At 43.2% G+C, this 18,331-nt stretch overlaps 1 protein-coding gene across 7 annotated transcripts in view; it reads left to right on the top strand.

The window, feature by feature from the left end:
• Positions 1-18,331, top strand: part of THRB (thyroid hormone receptor beta) — a 361,122-nt gene that overhangs the window by 236,698 nt on the left and 106,093 nt on the right. The gene's annotated exons all lie outside the window — the stretch shown is intronic.

The raw sequence follows: 18,331 nt of genomic DNA, 5'->3' as shown, positions 1-18,331 counted from the left end.
CAGCATCTGGAACTAATTCCCTTTTCTTATTCCTAAGTTTGTGAATTTATTATTTCTTTCTTTTTTTCTTAATTAGGTTAGCTGGCAGTTCATCTATTTATTGTTTTGTTTTTGTTTTTTCCAAAGAATAAACTTTGAGATATCTTTACTTATTAGTCCCCTTACGACATTCTTTAATGCTGTAAGTTTTCTGACTTCATTAGTTTTTCTTTCAGCTTTCTTTTACTTTGCATTTCTATTTCTACAAATGCTTAACATTTATATTTAGGTCATGAAATGTGTAAAACTATGACACTTCTTTTATCATATTAAGTACAACATTGGGAATCTCACATAGGTTTTAACATTTATTTAGATCATAATTATTTAGCAATGGGGCTTTCATTTACTCTTTGACAAAGAGTTGTTTAGGGGAGAATTTTCTTGGTTTCTAAGTAATTTTAGTTTTTCTTTCTGTATGTGTCTGCCTGCCTTCTTTCTTCTTATTTAATTTCTAAGTTGATTATACTGTGGGAAGACTATTTGGTCTCTAGCATTTCTACTTATTTCTACCCTTGAGAAGTTTCTTTATCACCTAATATTGGCTTCATTTTATAAGTATTCTGTTTTTTTCTGTTAGTCTATAATTATTTTGTTTTTCAGATGTGAAATTTGATATGTAAATACAGATATAATAATATATAAATTGTGTGTTTAATTATAATATATAATTATTTAATCATAGTATTTAATATTTAATTAATCACTATATTAATATGATAATAATAATATTCTGCTATTCTTTCTTATTTTATATCTACTTAATCTTTCAAGGAATGCAAGGTGTGTTAAACACAACTACTATTGTGTTTTCATTTCATTTATTTTTCCTTGAACATTCTGCAGTGTTTGGCTTCAAATATTTTAATGCTCTGTTATTTGGAGCATAAAGATTTGTGATGATTATATCTATTTTCTACATGATAAATAATTTTAAAGCAGATGGCAACTGAAACATACCAACAGGCAGTTTGTACCACCCCCAATTTATCTGAGAAGATCTCAAAGTTGAAGACTTCTCAAGGAGTACAGGGAGTTGGTGATAGGTATACCTATGAATGAGCCAAGAACAAATGCCTGTGATAAAATGTTTTATTAATCAGGAAAAGTAATATGAGGGCATATGTGCTTGGTCTTTTAATTCCATCTTCTTGGAGTTTTGTTCTTCCAGCTATGAATTTTGTGAGAAAAGACCAACAGTTGTGTCTTATCCATGTGCCCAGCAACCAGCACGGTGCTCGCCACCCCCCCTTGGAAGATGCTCTGATAGTAGTTGTGAGTGAGTGAATGAATGAGGAGGTAGCAGATACTAAATGTGTGTTGCAGACCAGGGTAATTAGCACAGGCATTTGTGTCACCTCTCTGTCCAAACAAGCCACTCCTTAAAGAACAGACTGTTATGTTCTATATTCGTTTAAAATTTTTCATAGACTCACTCCAAGAGCCAGCTCATAATGTACTAAGCATTCCTCCTGAATGCGTATAGATTTCTTATTTACTTTACAAACCCAACCGAGGAGGCATAACAGACATACCAGAGATGGGAGCCTGTAGCCATTATGTAATTTCTGGGTCAGAGGGAAGCAGCCCTTGTCAGAGTGATCCAGTCCCAAAGTGGAAGAGACAAGTTTTCTTGTGATGAAGCAAAGTCATATCCTTCTCAGAGTTGAGCTCCTCATGTTGCCATATGTAAATACTAGAGAACCAGAGTTAGTTAAAAATAATAATTCTTTTAAAATATATAGAAACCTATGAGGGAAAGGACCAGGAAGAATATGTCAAAATATCACTGGTTAACCCTAGGACAGGTTTTAATTTTTTTTCCCCTTTATGCTTTCTATGTTTTTAAACATTTCTTAAGGTGAACAGGAATTATTTTTATGCAAAAAAAATTTTTTTTAATTTGATACTTTGAAGCCTTCCACTCTCCTACCCTCCACGTTGGGGGTTATCATTTCTCATGCATGCTCAACTCTTGGCTGGAAATAATAACTATTCACACTTAGCAGGAACAGGTTTGAATTAAGTCAGTGATGTTTCTGGTGCTGCTCTGTTGTGAGACTTGACATGTGCTGCAGGCATGCCACCAACATGCAACAGTCAGCATCCAGAGAAGAAAAAAGTCACATTAGGTAATTCAAGCAAAAGGAATTAGTACAGGGAATTGGTTGTTATATAGGCATTGGAGCGCCAAAGACAAAAAGGAACATTGAAGCAACCCAGCTGCAAGAAGTAGCTGTCACCCTTAGAATTGGGGAACAAAAAAGTGAGATGGGATTACTAGGACCTAAGAAACCAGAGGAGCAGTCCTGTGGAGATGGTGATTAGAGCACTAAGAAAGGAGGCCAAGGCCAACCAGCCGCCACTTGGAGCTCTGAGGGATGCAGAGACCATTCCTGGAAATGCTAAAAGAGGCAGATGCTCCAGCCAACAGCCAGCCACTGCTAGAGGGCAGCCACGGGGCAAGAAAAGGAAAGAGAAGGAAATGCCATCTCTCTTCTCACCTTCTACCCTCCTTCTAGTGCCTCCTATTGGCAGAACAGAATGGAAAGCCCTCTGGCAAAGGACTCTGGGAAATAGTTTGCAAAGTCCCAGCCCCAGCATCACAGAGCAGAGAACAGAAGCTCAGGAGAACCGAAGCTGAGGGGCAACAGGTAACAAACTGGCACCCAGCTTTTGTGTAGGAAAGTCAGTGGTTATATAAATGGCCACTAGCCAGCTTTGTCCCTTGTACTAACAAGCCAGACCTTTCTTTTGAACAACCACTAATGTCCTAGATTTCCAAATATCTCTTGGCTCCTTAAGACCCTTTCCTTTATTAGAGAAGTATTCATTGGTAATCCCTTTATAAATGTCTGCAGCAGCATCAATGTGGGGTTGAGCCTGGTAGCTCAATGTGAGAGGTTGGGATTTGAGGGCAGTCCATTTTACACACTCCAAATGGTGCATTTGTAGTTATTCTCATGAACTTGACCCCAAAATAATAGAATAATACCCTCAATCAAATGGAGCAGTGATTACTAATAGAACTTCTAATTTCCTGAACAACCATGCAATCTTTACTGAACTCAAAAATATCTCCTATCTAACAAGAAATGTTTTCCTGCCGCTTAAGTAATGTGTCTCACTGCTACAAGGTTGGCCGTGTGAGGAAGTTTCAGATTCATCAAGAGTAGACTTTTCAAATAATTTCAGTCTAACCAAATATGTATTTTATACATTAAAATTTTAGCTGCTTGATATTCAGAGCTAGAAATTTTATCTAAAAAGATATATCCCACATATGCAATTATTGCTTAGCTTTTGTCTTCGTGGGTAATGACATAAAAAATTATTCGTTAGGACCTTCCATTCAGAAAATATTTAAACTCTGTTTCTTCAAGAAGAAACTTGGATTAGGGATCAGGAGGCGTAAATTCCCATCTACCAGTGTTTAGCTTTAGACATTTAACATCTGAGCCTCGGCTCCCCGTCTGTAAAAGAGATAATAAAATGAGGTTGTGAGCATCATATGAAATAATATTGCAAAGAGGCAATATAAATGCATGCAACTATTGTTATTCTTGCAAGAGGCAGTCAAGTGTAGTGATTCAGAGCATCAAGTCTGGATCCGTGAGCTTTGGGTTTGATTTCTGTCTCTCCCACGTAAAAATCTTTGCGATCTTGGGTAAGGGAATCACATGTCTTAACTTTAGTCCCCTCAACTGTAAAATAGGGATGGTACCAACCTACATCAGAGGTTGGTAATGCGACTAGTAAGAATAATAAAGAAGGTAGCATATGTAGGACACATAGCAGAATCTCTAGCACATAGTAAATAAATAGATGCTAACTGCTATTGTTATTATTGCCTTCATTGTCATCTTTATTATTATCCTTCCTTCTTAGGGAACTGTATGCACATGTGTAAGATATATAGTAATTAACATATATAGAGTATCATTATCTTCTTTTTTCTCTACTCAGTTTCATTGAACGCAACAAATAGAAACGCTTTAAATTTGTTGTAGATTTTTACTACAAAGCCAAGAGCCATGTTTTGTCTAGTTGGCCTTTTCCAGGTAGCTAAGAAGAGGTAGCTCTAGATACGCATTCGTGTATTTCATGTGGGATCCACATTATTTCTTGGGTGTTTTAGAAACTGGCTGATTACTCTTTCTCTGGAAATCTTTGTTTTCAAATCACATGAATTTTTTTTCCTGGAAAATCAAATGGTTCCTGTTTATCTATGGCAGATAAAATCAACAATATAAGTTGATGACCAAAGCCTACTGTCTTTCCTTTTCATATAAGGAAATAGGTCAGGAAGTAGGTCTTGCTTACTATAAACTTTTTCTTGACACTAGAGATGGCACAACCGAAGCATGAAGGAAGTTGTAAAAAATATTCATTTAAACGTCCTCTGGGAAAGCATTATTTGAAGTCCCAATAGAGTTTCCAATTGTACCCATTAATGATTGCAGCACTGCAGACGAGAGCCAATTTTATACATGTCGCTGCCCCCAGAGAAGTGGGTTATCCTCTCATCAAATCTGTTTTACAGAGTGTCATGCTAGGGAATTGGAATCGTACTCTTTCCTAATGTTACTATTTTATAAGAAACCATTTCACCTGACAAATATCATATCTAATGTTGTGCCCTTTTCAAAAACTACAACCCGACAAAAAGTGCATGAAGTAAACCAAATTCTCAACAGGTAGCAACAGCGCTGAGCATGTGCTACACTCCTTTCCCCCTTTACCGCCCTAATGAAGGAAACGCAACTTCACACGCCAGCTCTTCTCTCACTGTGCAACAAAATAACCAGGACCCTACAGATTTAGGTCTCTAGTACCCAATACTCAATTCTCCAGAACCCAGGATTAACCATGCATAACAATAACAACTCACACTTATTGAGCACTTACTATGTGCAAGGCACTGTCCTAAGCACTTTTCTTGTATGAACTCATTTAATCTTTACAACATCTCTGTAAATGACATACTATTTCTTTTAAGACAAATGTACAAATTATGTTAAAACAAGCTGATGTAGTTATTCTATCCAAGCATCCAGACTGCATGGTCAGAATGATTTCAGCCTGATCACCTGCACTTTATCATAACCCACATTCTGAATGACCTTCAGTTCACAGCTGGATCTTGACTGAGAAAATTGGCATGGCCCCTGTGCAGAGAGGCATGGTGATTTGCGGAGTGTTTATGTTTCATAGGATTGGGGTTTATTTTATTCTTTCCCCTCCAAACACTCTGGATTTCTGCACTTCTGATGGAGCACAACTACAACCTCCTTCAATCAGTATTGTTTTCGTGTGTCCTGTCATCTCTACCAGTCAGTGCTTACCAGAAGGAAGGGAGTAGGTTCAGACGTCCAAGCCCCTCAGAGCAGCCCAGAGCAGCCCATGCACCTGGCAGGTGGGAAGCAGTACGGCTCAACAGTTAAGAGCACCTGCTCTGGGCGGGCATTCTAACAATTCCTGTCACCAGCTGCTGTCAAAGGGCAAGTTTCCCAGCCCCTCTGCCCCTCTATCTCATCAATGAGCAGAAAACAACTCTGAGCTTTCCGATTCCTTCAAACGTTCTGGTTATTGATGACAGTGGCTATGTCCTCCTCAAGAATTCTCTGGGACGTAGCAGCAGTCCCCAGGAATCTTCCCCTATCACAGCATTGCTCACATCATAGAGATTCCCTCATGAGAATGCCGAAGCCAGGACACTGGATGGCCTCCTGAGCTTTGCCAGCCGGGCTCTCTGTGCACTGCTGGGCACGTGTCAAGATTTGGAGCAGAGAAATGGGTGGAAGAGCAGAAAGGTTTTCCCCCTTCACAGTTTAACACGGTCTACTCTTGGGCTCCCTGAAGAGGGAGAATGGTCTTCAGTGAGTTGTCACTGTCCGTGATTTTAGTTGCAATGTGCTGCTATTGTTCGGTATATGTTATGAAATAATATGGACAACCATAGCATCAGTGAGTTCTCAGAGGAAGATTCACAGGGCTGTTGCCAAGCAGCATCTCAGCTGCCAGCTGTAGACACGTTGAACTTTGTGAGGTGTAGGCGATTGGCCATCAGTAGATGGTAAATGATGTAAATATGGCTGGAGTTTTCCTTGGCACCGTAAGTTCAATAGTGTCAAATATACACAAAACTCAGTTTCACACAGAGTAACTGCTTGTTTCCCAACACTGCTCTAAAGTCCTGAAAAAGACTTTAGAGACTTGGTGGGGGCCGGATATGGAAGTTATTAAGGAAAGCCATTTAGCCCAAATTACTCCTGAGTTAGGCCTTGATCAAGAAGTTTAAATTCCATTTCTTTATCAACAAATACATAGATGTCTCTGGCAGCAAACAAGGGCTGAGGAAGGCGCTCCCACTCCTAGTTCAAAACTCAAGCCAGAGAAAACCCACATGCCTTATAAGAAATAATAATAGCCTAAGTTTCTTTTTCAGCTTTAGATTTAACACTCTATGTGATGCTTCAGTTGAGTGTGTATTTTTAACAGTTCTATTGAGACATAATTTACATAACAAATTTCACCTGTTGAAAATCCACAGTTCAATGGATTGTCATATAGTGACAGAGTTGAACAGCCATCGCCACTATCTCATTTTAGGACATTTCCATCACCCCAAAAGGAAACCTTGTGTCCATGAGCAGTCACTCCCCTTTCCATCCTTAAGTCAGTCCACCACCTGAGTGCCACCACCCAGCCCGAGATGACCACTCATCCACTTTCTATCTCTGTGTGCATTTTTTCAACCTGGACATTGCCTGGAAGTCCCTAATAATTAGAATCAAGTGATAACGGTTTCCTCAAAATCTCTCACATTTGAGAAAATTTATTTTTTTCTGTGTCACTGAGCCTCCCCTTCTCCATCCAGCACCCATCTCTCAACGCCACCCACAAAAGTGACCATTGGTCTACATTTAGCAAGTATTTACTAAGGGCCTGCCATGTGCCACACACTGTGTTCCCTTGGGGTCATCAGTGAACAAAGCAGAGATTCCTGTCCCCGTGGAGCTGACTTCCTAGCAGAGGGAGACAAAACAGTCAACAACGACAACAACAGAGCACGGGAGTAAACTGCACAGCGTGCTAAAAGATGTAAAGTCCTGTGGAAAGGAGAGACAGGAGAGGAGGAAGGGGGAACTGGGAGGCCAGTGCAGGGGGAGGGGGCAGGTTTCAGCATTGGGGTGCTCAAATAGGCATCTCCAGGAAGTCAAGGTGACCAACACTTAGTGGAGGTGAGGGAGGGACCCAGGCAGGGGTCTAGCGGACGAGCATTTCAGGCAGAGGAAAAATCCTGGCACAAAAGGCCCTGGCAGGGGGCACAGATGATGTGTTCAAGGAATACCAAGGAGGTTGGTGAAGCCAAAATGGGGAGAGAAACAGAGAGGCAAGTGGGGCAGAGCATGGGAGCCATGGCAGGGTTTTGAGCAGAGGCGTGACATGAGCCGAATTATACTCTAAAGGCCTGACTGACTGTTGGAAAGAGATGAGAAGGAGCAAGAGCAGGTGCAGGGACTCCTGGAAGCTACTTTAGAAGCTACTAGAGGGCAGTGGCTCTCAATCTTCTAGGTCTTGGAATCACCTGGCAGCTTTACAAAACTGAGGCCTGAGTTACAAAGCACTTAATTGGTCCTGGGTGCAGCCTGGGCTCTGGGGTTATTCAAAGGTGCCCAGGTGATTTTGATGTGCAGCTCAGGATCACCATGAGAGCTTTCAGAGCACTAAGTAGTCCCCGTGGGCTGCCTTTGCAGCTGGGAAACAGAACACCATAGATAAGCCCAACCACTCCCTGGCAAAGCTGTGCCAAGAGGTGGTCAGAGGTCTCACTGGTAGGTGGTAGCCGGACTGGCACGGCAGACAGTGTGCAAACTGGGATGGGGCTGACTGCAGCCCACCTGGCCCATTAGAGCTTGAGGTTAACCCCGTTCTTTGACTGCATCCAAACGTGAGCCTCTGAATGTGAGAATCCGGCATTCTCCCTGTACCTAAGAAAGGGATTGTTTTAATATATCAGGGCAGAATAGAAGAATAAGACTTGAATCAAGAAGTGAGTAGGTGATGCACTCCACAAACAGTTTCTGAGAAAAATAGTGACAGTGTGCCAGGCATTGTGCAAGGAGCTGCTGATAAAAAGATAAGGTCTAGCCATCTTTGCCCAAGCCAAATGGCTCAAACCGAACACCGTCTAGTATTTCAAAATGTGTTATTTGTGGGAAGGCTTTAAATAAGCCAGAGGGGAGGGGGGATTCTTCGGTTGCATATCTGAGCTGTTGGCATTTCTAATTCAGAGGGATGAATAGAACATTATTGTGTTGCAGCGGCACAAGTACAGCAGAAAAAAAAAAAAGATGCTTGGAGCCGTGAGCCGAACATGAATCAGCAATCTGCTTCCATTGTTCAGAAAATAATCACCATGCTGGGAGTATGGAATTTAAGAATCATGCAGAAATGCCCTTCCTTCCAGCAGGAAACAGGGACTGGCTAAAACATGGCATCTTGTTTTGGGCTTTCTAAGCTGAAAAGAATGTAAAAAACTTGGAGAGGATTTAGGGAAAACTGATTGGTAAATATGGAAAATACAACCCGTAAGAAATGGGAGACAATTTAGACGCGGTGTTGGCAACCTCTCGGAGGTGGCACACCAAGGAAGTGTTTATTCACTCTCGGGAGCAGGAAATAGAGCTGCCTTAGCTTCAATAAATAATGAAAGTTTCTTGAGTTCCCACTACGTGCTTGTTGATCACTGTGCTGACTTGTGGGTAGAGGAAGGAGAGTGGTCCCTACCTTTTGAAGACCTTCTAATTCATGGCCATGGGCAGGGGAGTGTGCGGTACTACAAAGCAGCAGTTCTCAAACTCAAGTGTCCATCAGAAGCATTCATTACCTGGAGGGCTTGTTAAAACTCAGACTCCTTGGCCGGGCGTGTTGGCTCATGCCTGTAATCCTAGCACTCTGGGAGGCCAAGGCGGGTGGATCGCTCGAGGTCAGGAGTTCGAGACCAGCCTGAGCAAGAGCGAGACCCCCGTCTCTACTAAAAATAGAAAGAAATTGTTTGGCCAACTAAAAATATATATAGAAAAAATTAGCCGGGCATGGTGGCGCACGCCTGTAGTCCCAGCTACTCGGGAGGCTGAGGCAGGAGGATTGCTTGAGCCCAGGAGTTTGAGGTTGCTGTGAGCTAGGCTGATGCCACAGCACTCACTCTAGCCTGGGGAACAGAGCGAGACTCTGTCTCAAAAAAAAAAAAAAACTCGGACTCCTGAGCCCCACCCTCGGGGTTATGGTTCATTAGGGCTGGGGTAGAAGACAACCGTCTGCATTTCTCCCATGTGATCTGATTCTGCTTGATCTGGGGACCACACTTTGAGACCCTTACTCTCAGGAAATAAACACATGGGGCAGGAGAGGAGGTTCAGCCCAGAAGTCCACGAGGAAGGTGCACTTGATTTGTTGGCACTATAGCAGGTACCACTTTTAAGCTCTGTTCTCCAGCACATAGCTGACGGTTTTAATTGGCAATGTGCTTTGAATAAAGATGTTGCCACCACCCAAGGAAGGGTGGAAAGAGGCATGGGAAGAGAGTACTCTGTAGGCCTGAGGAAGTTGACCAGGACATAATACAGTAAACCACACGTGTGGGCTCAAAGCAGCAAAGCAAATGGCTGTAGACTTAAGAGGATGACAGTGGGGTGGCCTGTCCCCACGCTCATGCTCATACCCAAGTACTTTTCTTATGAGCAGTTCTCAGCAAAATCACCTGTGAGGACTCTTCTAGGTACACTTGCTTGGCCCCGGGCCTAGAGATGGTGAGCAAAGGTGAGTCTGCCATGAACTCCCTCCTTGAAAATTGAGAACCACTTTTTCTGCAGCCTCCATGGTTGTGTCCCTACTTACAGGCAAGCAGAGTGCAAAGCCAAGCTCTTTGAAAATGCAAAACATAGGCCGGGCGCGGTGGCTCATGCCTGTAATCCTAGCACTCTGGGAGGCCGAGGTGGGCGGATCGTTTGAGCTCAGGAGTTCGAGACCAGCCTGAGCAAGAGCGAGACCCCATCTCTACTACAAATAGAAAGAAATTATATGGACAGCTAAAAATATATATAGAAAAAATTAGCCGGGCATGGTGGTGCATGCCTGTAGTCCCAGCTACTTGGGAGGCTGAGACAGGAGGATCGCTTGAGCTCAGGAGTTTGAGGTTGCTGTGAGCTAGGCTGACGCCACGGCACTCACTCTAGCCTGGGCAACAGAGTGAGACTCTGTCTCAAAAAAAAAAAAAAAAAAAAGAAAATGCAAAACATCCCTCTATGTGGTCTCATTGTCATCTTATTGCTACAGGACCTGAGTGTCCCAAATTCAGGGGTGCCCTTGTAAAACGCCAGTGGCCTTCAGAGAAGATAACAGTCCCTCAAAAGAACCAGGTGCGTTGGCCGGAGTTCCTGCCTTTTCGCTGGAAACGTTCTAGAGAGGACTGTGCTGTGTGCTGGTCAGGATGGAGTGGAGATGCCTGCCCTGCGTTTAGTGTAGCCCAGCAGGATGGAGCCCCAGAACCTCCAACATGTTCCTAAATGGTTTAGGCTGGTGACTCTCAGCATGTGGTCCCTGGAAAGTGTAGCCAGATCACCTGGGAGCTGGTTAGAAATGCAGGCTCTCAGGTACCCACAAAGTAACTGAGTCAGAAACTCTGAGGGTGGAGTGCAGCATTCTGTTTTAACAAACCCCCTGGTGTGTTCACCAAAGTTTGAGAACCGCCAGTTCAGTTTATGCCGTAGGTAGCTCTAGGTGGCGCACCACTACCTGTAAGTCAGAAACAGAACAGCCTGGAAAAGCAGGCCACCTGCCTTTTATCCATCTATTGAGGTACTCGTGCAAGGGTTCCGACCTGTTGAACATGCCATGCTCCTTTGTCAGAGTTTCACCGAGAGCTTAAAGCGTTCAGTGTCCAGCCAGCTTCTCAGCTATCTTTGGCCTCCCTGTGATTCCCAGTGGCAACACGACTTGTTGCATCCTCTTCTTAGATGATGTAAGGGCTGTATTCGTTTGCTTTTTAGATTCTTCATCACAACCTCTCCATATGATAGGGACTCGGGAAATTATCGAATGATAATCAAATCTGATTTATTCCCAGGACTGCCTTAAATCCTGCTAAGACTTCACTCATTCTCTTATTATCTGCTCCACAGTAGTAAGCCCGTCAGTCTCACTTAGCCATATGAAACTTAAAGGTTAAATTATCCGGCATGTTTTCACAAAGAGTGAGGGATGAAAAGAGATAATGCAAATCACACTCTTTAATTTCTCACTGATTCCCAAAGCTGTTGCAGCCATGGTTCTCAAACTCTGTACCAAGGCATCCTGGGTACCACAGCAAACCACAGGAATACAGTGAGATGTTTTTAATTTTTGAAGGAAACCAGCAACAACTGTCAGACACCATGGATATCCTACTATCAGGCTGTTTGGGCATAATTACTAAATAAACAAAGCATTTAAGTATTTATTTTGACCTGGGGCCACTGCAAAAAAATGTACTGAAACACTAAGAATGCCATGCCCCAAGAAAGTTGGGAATCTCTATAATCTCAGTGATAGCATCACTATCTCCGTGTATACTTTGTACACATTCTGGCAGGATCATATATTCAAACTAGCACATTTAAGGAAATATATATGGTAAATTTAACTTAAATATCAGGGGGAAAGGCAAAAAGAAAATTATAACTACATACACCTTTGAGGGCCTTCTTTCCCTTCTAACCTTCTTGCTCGGATCTACCCATGCCAGCTTCGTGACGAAACCCTTAACCACAGTTCCTGTGATTTTAAAAAATAATAATAATAACCTAAATTCTGATTTAGTGTTCCAGTCCTTTCTTCATGACTTAAACATAATGGATTAATTCTTATAAATTTGAACTAATAATTGATCTAGTGCATTCCTGAAAATTACCTTTAAAACATTTTGTTGAAAGACAAGATTGAGGCTTTGTGTGCTGTACCATGCACCTGGCACCCCCAGGAAATCATTGAATTTGCTGGTAACGTCAGCCAACAGGACCTTCACTAAGCAGGATCAAACAGAACCCAGTGAGGGGGAAATGGAGACTGCACGGAGCTTCTGAAGTCAGTTTCTGCAGGAACTTTGCTATGGAGCCCCCCTCCACTGCCTCCATTGGCATTGAAGAAATAGTAAACAATTATAACTATATTTATAATTGAGAATTTTATTTTCATCTTCAAGGAATTTTAGGAGCAAAGAAGTCTTCCTAACACCCCCTTAAGATTACTCCTTTTATCCCAGGGTTAAAAATCTGCAAGCAGCTCACTGCAGCTTCTGGAGGCAGCAGAGCACGAGCTCAGACTGGGAGACGCCATCTCCCTGGGACAAGATTGAATTTTTTTGTGGGTTTTTTTTTTTTTTTTCTGTACATGATACCTTAATCAAGTGGTCAAGTACTAGAGTCCTTTCTTATGAAGCTGCCCAGGGTCGGGAGAGAGAGTGGGTTGTTTGTTGTTGTCTTCTTCATCATCCAAGACTTTTTAAAAATCAATTTAAAAAATCTGCTTCAGCCCTAATGTTTGATTTTCACATTCTTGTTTGTTGTTTTTCATGCATGTGTCTCAGTGAGTCACCTAACCACAATTATATATTCTGGCATCTGGCGGTTCAGTGTGGTACCCTCATTCCTCAGGAATTGTTTAATTCCCCTGACATGATGAATGTATGAATGTGTTTCCAGTCCTTCATCACACCACACACACACACACACACACACACACACACACACACACACACGGGAGCGCTTTATTGAGCTTTTCTTTGGCACGAAGAAGTTACCCAACTCTCCACCAGGTGTCAGTAGAGTCAGTTTTAACCGCTTGCTTTGGCCAACAGGGCATCTACTGATTGAAGTTGTTTCTCCAGCTGTGTCAGACGTTTCCTCAAACCGCCTATCCGCTGTCCTCTTAAGAGACTAGCTTCCATTTCTTGGAAGCACTCAGAGATGATCATCACCTGTAGGAGATGATGACTGTGAGGAAAATGTGCTATAAACAGAGCAGGTGGTTAAGTTGATCCCTTCAGAGTTGGCCTCATGAAACTTTTACTGACTGGTTTCTTCTTGACTTTCCTATCACCGCATTATTTGCTTAAAAAGTGTTCTATGTTTCCCTCACTATGACAATAAATTAGATGTAGATTTACAGGGAGCTTTAATGTTTGTTTTCAAGCCCACTCTGACCCCAGGAATCCCATTCCTACGACTGCTGACCTACTCCTCAAAGAAGGAATTGGATTTTACTCAGAACCCAGCATGTGAGAGCAGAAAAACACTACCGTGTATCAAGTGCATTGTGCTACCTAATCCACACGTTCCCCTTTGAGGTGGATGATCTAATCCCCATTTTAGGAACGCAACTCTTGACTTTTAATATCCCACATGTCATTCTGTTGGTAAGTGGCAGGGCCAACACTCTTTCCAGCGTTCCATGGTGACATGCCTGGGAGAGAGATGGAAAAAGAGAGGGGAAGGGGAAGGGGGAAAAGGGAACAGTGATTTAGCCTGGACATAGGTTAAAATGAAGAGTAGAAAGGAATGCTAGAATGAAATTTTTGAACTTGAATGAAAAGGTGTGGGTGGAGTGGAAGTAAAGGCTAACCATTTTGCTAAGAACAACAACAAAAAAATCTCAGACACAGCAGATTAAGCTCAGTTTCAACCACAGACCCTGGTTGTATTGTCTCCCTCCCTGAAGGCAAAACACTCACAGTGAAATGAAAATGATAGCTTTGCCATTCAATAGCCATTTGCTAATGTCTATAATGTGGGGCTCAAGTCTCCTGCCACACCCAGGGAGGAGCTCTCACTTTGCCTTCCCCTCTAAGAGGTGATGCATTTGGCTTAACCCCCGGGCTGTGTGATAGGCACAGCTCCTACTACTTTTCCACGTCTTTACTAACTCAGAGTCTTATGTGCCTTTTTAACTAACCCCATCCTGTCTAACTCTTTTAAGTTTTAAATTTTTTTCCTCTTACTGATTTTTTGATAGGATGTTCCCAGCTAGGGTTAGTTTTACAAAGTGTAAAAGATGGATCGCAGTGAAGTATGATGTGAAAACACTTTGCTTCTGTTCTCGTCTATGTGAGCTCTCAACATTCCAATCATCAGAAATTAAATCATTATAAATTCACCTCATTGAGTCCCAGACTTACTATTAAAATGCAAAAGCCTCAGGGAAGGACAACTGGGGCTGCATCTATATAGGAAGCTATAGAGTTGGGATCAAGTTCATTTCTGTGTCTGGCCTTCCTTACTCCCCATAACAAGGCTAAATGAACATGAAAGGTAAGAATCTGTAATAATCTAACACTTGGGCATCCGACCTCTTAAAATGAACCAAGAGAATTGCTTACGAAGGTTCACTGTCCGCAGCCCCAACCCAGTCATGGCTACCTTGGGCTGCTTCCTCCTGAGATAGCCAAGGAAAAGAAACTAAGGAAGATGGTCTGAAAGGGCACAAAACACCCTCCTCAGAAAAGATTGATGTTGAGATGTGAGAGGAAGCAAGGTTTCAGATTCAGTGTACAGATGGTATAAACAGTGGATGGAAAGGTTCTTCAAGGGGTCATTTTTACAGATATCCCTTCAATGCTATAGTTTCTATGGGGCAAAAGGAAACACAAGAGGACAAAGGTGTCCCGTCTGGAGTTCTATAAGGAGTTGGGGTGTTCTCTCTGGCATTAGTCTAGTCTTGTGGCCTTAAATACTGAGACAGGAAAATAGCAATGATCCCACCCCAAGAGGTGCCACCAAAGGGGTCAGCCTCTTGAACAATCCTCCTGCACTCTGCGGCAGGGCTTTCTCAAATGGGGTCACTGCCTTAAGCACCTTCCATGGCTCCCAATTTCCCACAGGATAAAGTCCAAATTCCATACCAAGCCTTTCAAGACCCTTCACCATCTGATCTCAAACCACATTTACAGTGTCATTCTTGCTCACTTCCTGCCCCCTAATCATGTTCCCCATGCTCTTTTGTTGCTCCCAAGCCAGGCTTTCCATCCCCATCCTGGAAGAAATCCTGGCTCATTTTTTCAAAGCCAAGTTCATATGTCACCATTGGGATCCCTCATACAGGTAGAATTAATCACCTGTTCCTTGGTGCTCCAAACACATCTTTCATCCCTGTTACTCAACTCCTCTGCCCCCGCGTCGCGGGCTGGCTTCCTCACCCGAGCCCCACAGGGGTGGGCTCCAGGGCTAACCCATCGTGGAATGACCCAGAGCCTGCTGGGCTGGTGTGTGATGGGTGAAAGGGCAGCTCTAGCCTAGACCCTTGGGTTGGTGGAATCCTCTTCAGCCTCCAGCCTTGCTCCTGAGAAAGCATCTTTCTTCCACCCACAAAGGGATCTGCTTGCATTTAATAGTTCCTCCTCTCTGTGCTCCCCGCCAAAACCAGCTCTCGTGTCTCCTTTCCATTCCATTCACTGGATTATATTTACATCAACTCACGTCTTTTCTATTAGATATTTGCATTTTAGTAATGACCAAAGTTGTAGCCAAGCTTAATGTGGTATCTGGGAATGGGTTTTACATGTGAGAGCTGTCTGTGAACCCCCTGAAAATAAATGCCAGATCATTTGCTTGTTTCTAAGGGGAGGGGCCTGGAACTTTCATGACATTCCTTGAGGAGTCCACACTCGCAAATAGTTGAGATCCACTGAGCTAAAGAATGAAGCTTTAGAGGAGAATTTGAAGGTGGAGCATGGAGCAAGCCTGTAACTTATCCCTAAAGCCATTTCACACATGGCACCTGCTTTATTGCAGCGTAAAGATGCTGGTCTTCTCGAGGGAGGCTCGATGCGCCCTGAGAACAAGGAGCAGCCCACGGTAAGGAGAGTGTGCTCCTCTGTGCGCTGCCCCAGCTTGTGAGACGTGCGTCTCTTTCAGACCTCAGGCGGAGCACAAAAGGGCCTCAGCAGTCTCCCGCTGCATCTCCTCACCTGTCCTCGGCCCACTGGACACAGCTGAACTCTCCTGCACGTGACAGCTTCTCACATATTTGAAGACCACTATCTACCTTTCGTGGGACTCTTCCCTCTTCTAGGTTTCCTTCAACGTTTCCTTGAGATATATATTTTCCACCCTCCAGGACATTCTATGTGAGATGTTAGCAGCCCACATGTGGGCTGGCCCTTGTCCTATAGGCCACGTTTCCATCCCTGCAGCCCAGTGATGGCCTTTGAGTTAGTAGCAGCCGCCACCGCTCACAGCGGGTTGCATGGAGCCCAATGTCTTCAAAGTCCCTGGACCCATTTCCTAAGCGTTGATAATAGTTTCATTTACTTTTCAGTTTCAGAATACTCAATAACAACTTTCCCCTCATTTGGATTTTTAAAATAAAAATGCATTTTGTGTGTTTGAGAGGTGAATGCTCACTTTCCCACTCTTCCAAGGGGAATGAGCGTTACCCAAGGGACACGGCATTGGACTGAGAACAGGTGGAACAGGCAGGGGAAGGCTCTGCCTGCGTGAAGCTCAGCACCGCTCCCTGGAACATGGCATCTGTGACTTGTATTTTTAGCTGCTATTTCACAGCCGGCTTATAAAAGGGATTGTAAATCCCCGAGGGCAGAGAGCCCCCCTTAACCTGCCTGCAGCCAGTGTCTATCCCAGTGTTAAATGCTCATTACATTCATCGCCGTGTCTTGCTATTTCTGCCTCCTAAATGTCATTTGAGCCCCTCGCTCTCTCACCGTCTCTGCCGCCACCTGCCGTGGCCGCCTAACCGGCCTGCTTTCCACCCTCCAGCCACCGTGAGGCTTTAAAAACTCAAACTGCTTCAAACCTGTGAAATGTAAAGGAGTTGCCCAGGTTTTCTGTATGAGGCTCATTTCTTGCAAAGCAGTCCTTGGGCCATTGGAGCACAAAGATGAGAACAAAGGATTCAATCATAACCTGGGAGAGGTCTATTTAAAAGACAGGCCTCCATTCAGAAGCCTTCCCAGATAACCTCAGGTAGAGATGACCTCTCCTTCCCTCAGGCCCCAGTCCACTCTGAAGAGACACGCAAGGTGAAGCGTGTATACATTTTTGCATTTCTCTTTTTGGCATGATTCTCTGCCTCTGTTAGATTGGAAGCCACTATGGGCAGGTTGCAGTGTTGTCTTTGAATAAACCTAGGTCATTGCCTAAACGGAGTAGGTCTCAATCAAAGCCTCTCGACTTACTGACCAAACAAATGAATGACCTGTGTAAAAAGAGTATCTCCACTTGGGTATCACCTGCCTAGGAGAATCAATGGAATAGCATTTTCCCCGTCTGCTGATGCTGAACAGGTGAAGCTGTTAAAGGACTGTCAAATTTGAAGGGCCCTGGTGTGCAGATCCTCACTGGATCTAATTGAAAACTCTTCCGTACCAGAGAGCAAAGGGACCTGTTTTAATGAATGATACAGAGACGTGACCCAGCCCTTCCTGGACAAAGTGTAGTTATCCATCCTTCGTTAGCAGAACCACCCCTTTCACCGCATCAACACCTTGACACTTCCTCTTCACTGACCTACTCAACAGAGCCCTCCTCTGTGCTTGTTTCCTTCCTGGAAAGTAAATAAACTCAGCTTGCTTTATTTTTAAGCTCTTTTGGACTTTGTTTTTCCCTTTGACCCCATGACCTGCTGGTGAGCCCCAGGCTCCTGCCGTGGCTCTGGAAAGGACCGTGTCTGGGTTTCCCGTCCTGAGGACAGAGCACTCTGATGACACCCATGGTGTATTATCGGATGACCAGAAAATGAGGCCCCGGGATACTTATCTACTCCAGAAGATTATTAGAGGCTTTCCTGGAATCACATTTAAAACTCTAGAGCTCATTGAAGGAGAATAGTACTAAATACTACTAAACACTAATTAATAACCAATACTAAAGTACTCTGGTAATAGTAACACTTGTATACTATTAATGCTATCATAATAGTATTAGTAATACTATTGCTATAATATAATAATACTAAAATACTAAAGTACTGAATCATACTATGGTTGAAGAAAAATAATACTAAATAGAAAAATCAGTACTGAATTTTGTGGTGATAACACTATTCCTAAAGTCTTAATAAGATTTTTTTCCTGTTCCTAGATATTTACTGCTTCACACACAATACTTTTCTATTGTTCAAATGCCTAATCAACTGGGATTTTGAAAATGAAGATATTTTTAAACCGATGGCATAGCAAGAACATACTGGGATTTTGTAGCTTTACCTTTTAGATGATGAAAAGGATACAAAACTATTC

Source organism: Eulemur rufifrons, chromosome 7 (assembly GCF_041146395.1).
Source record: "Eulemur rufifrons isolate Redbay chromosome 7, OSU_ERuf_1, whole genome shotgun sequence".
In the NCBI taxonomy this organism is placed as follows: domain Eukaryota; kingdom Metazoa; phylum Chordata; class Mammalia; order Primates; family Lemuridae; genus Eulemur; species Eulemur rufifrons.
The sequence above is the reverse complement of the archived record's forward strand: the minus strand, read 5'-3'. Positions and strand labels throughout refer to the sequence as shown.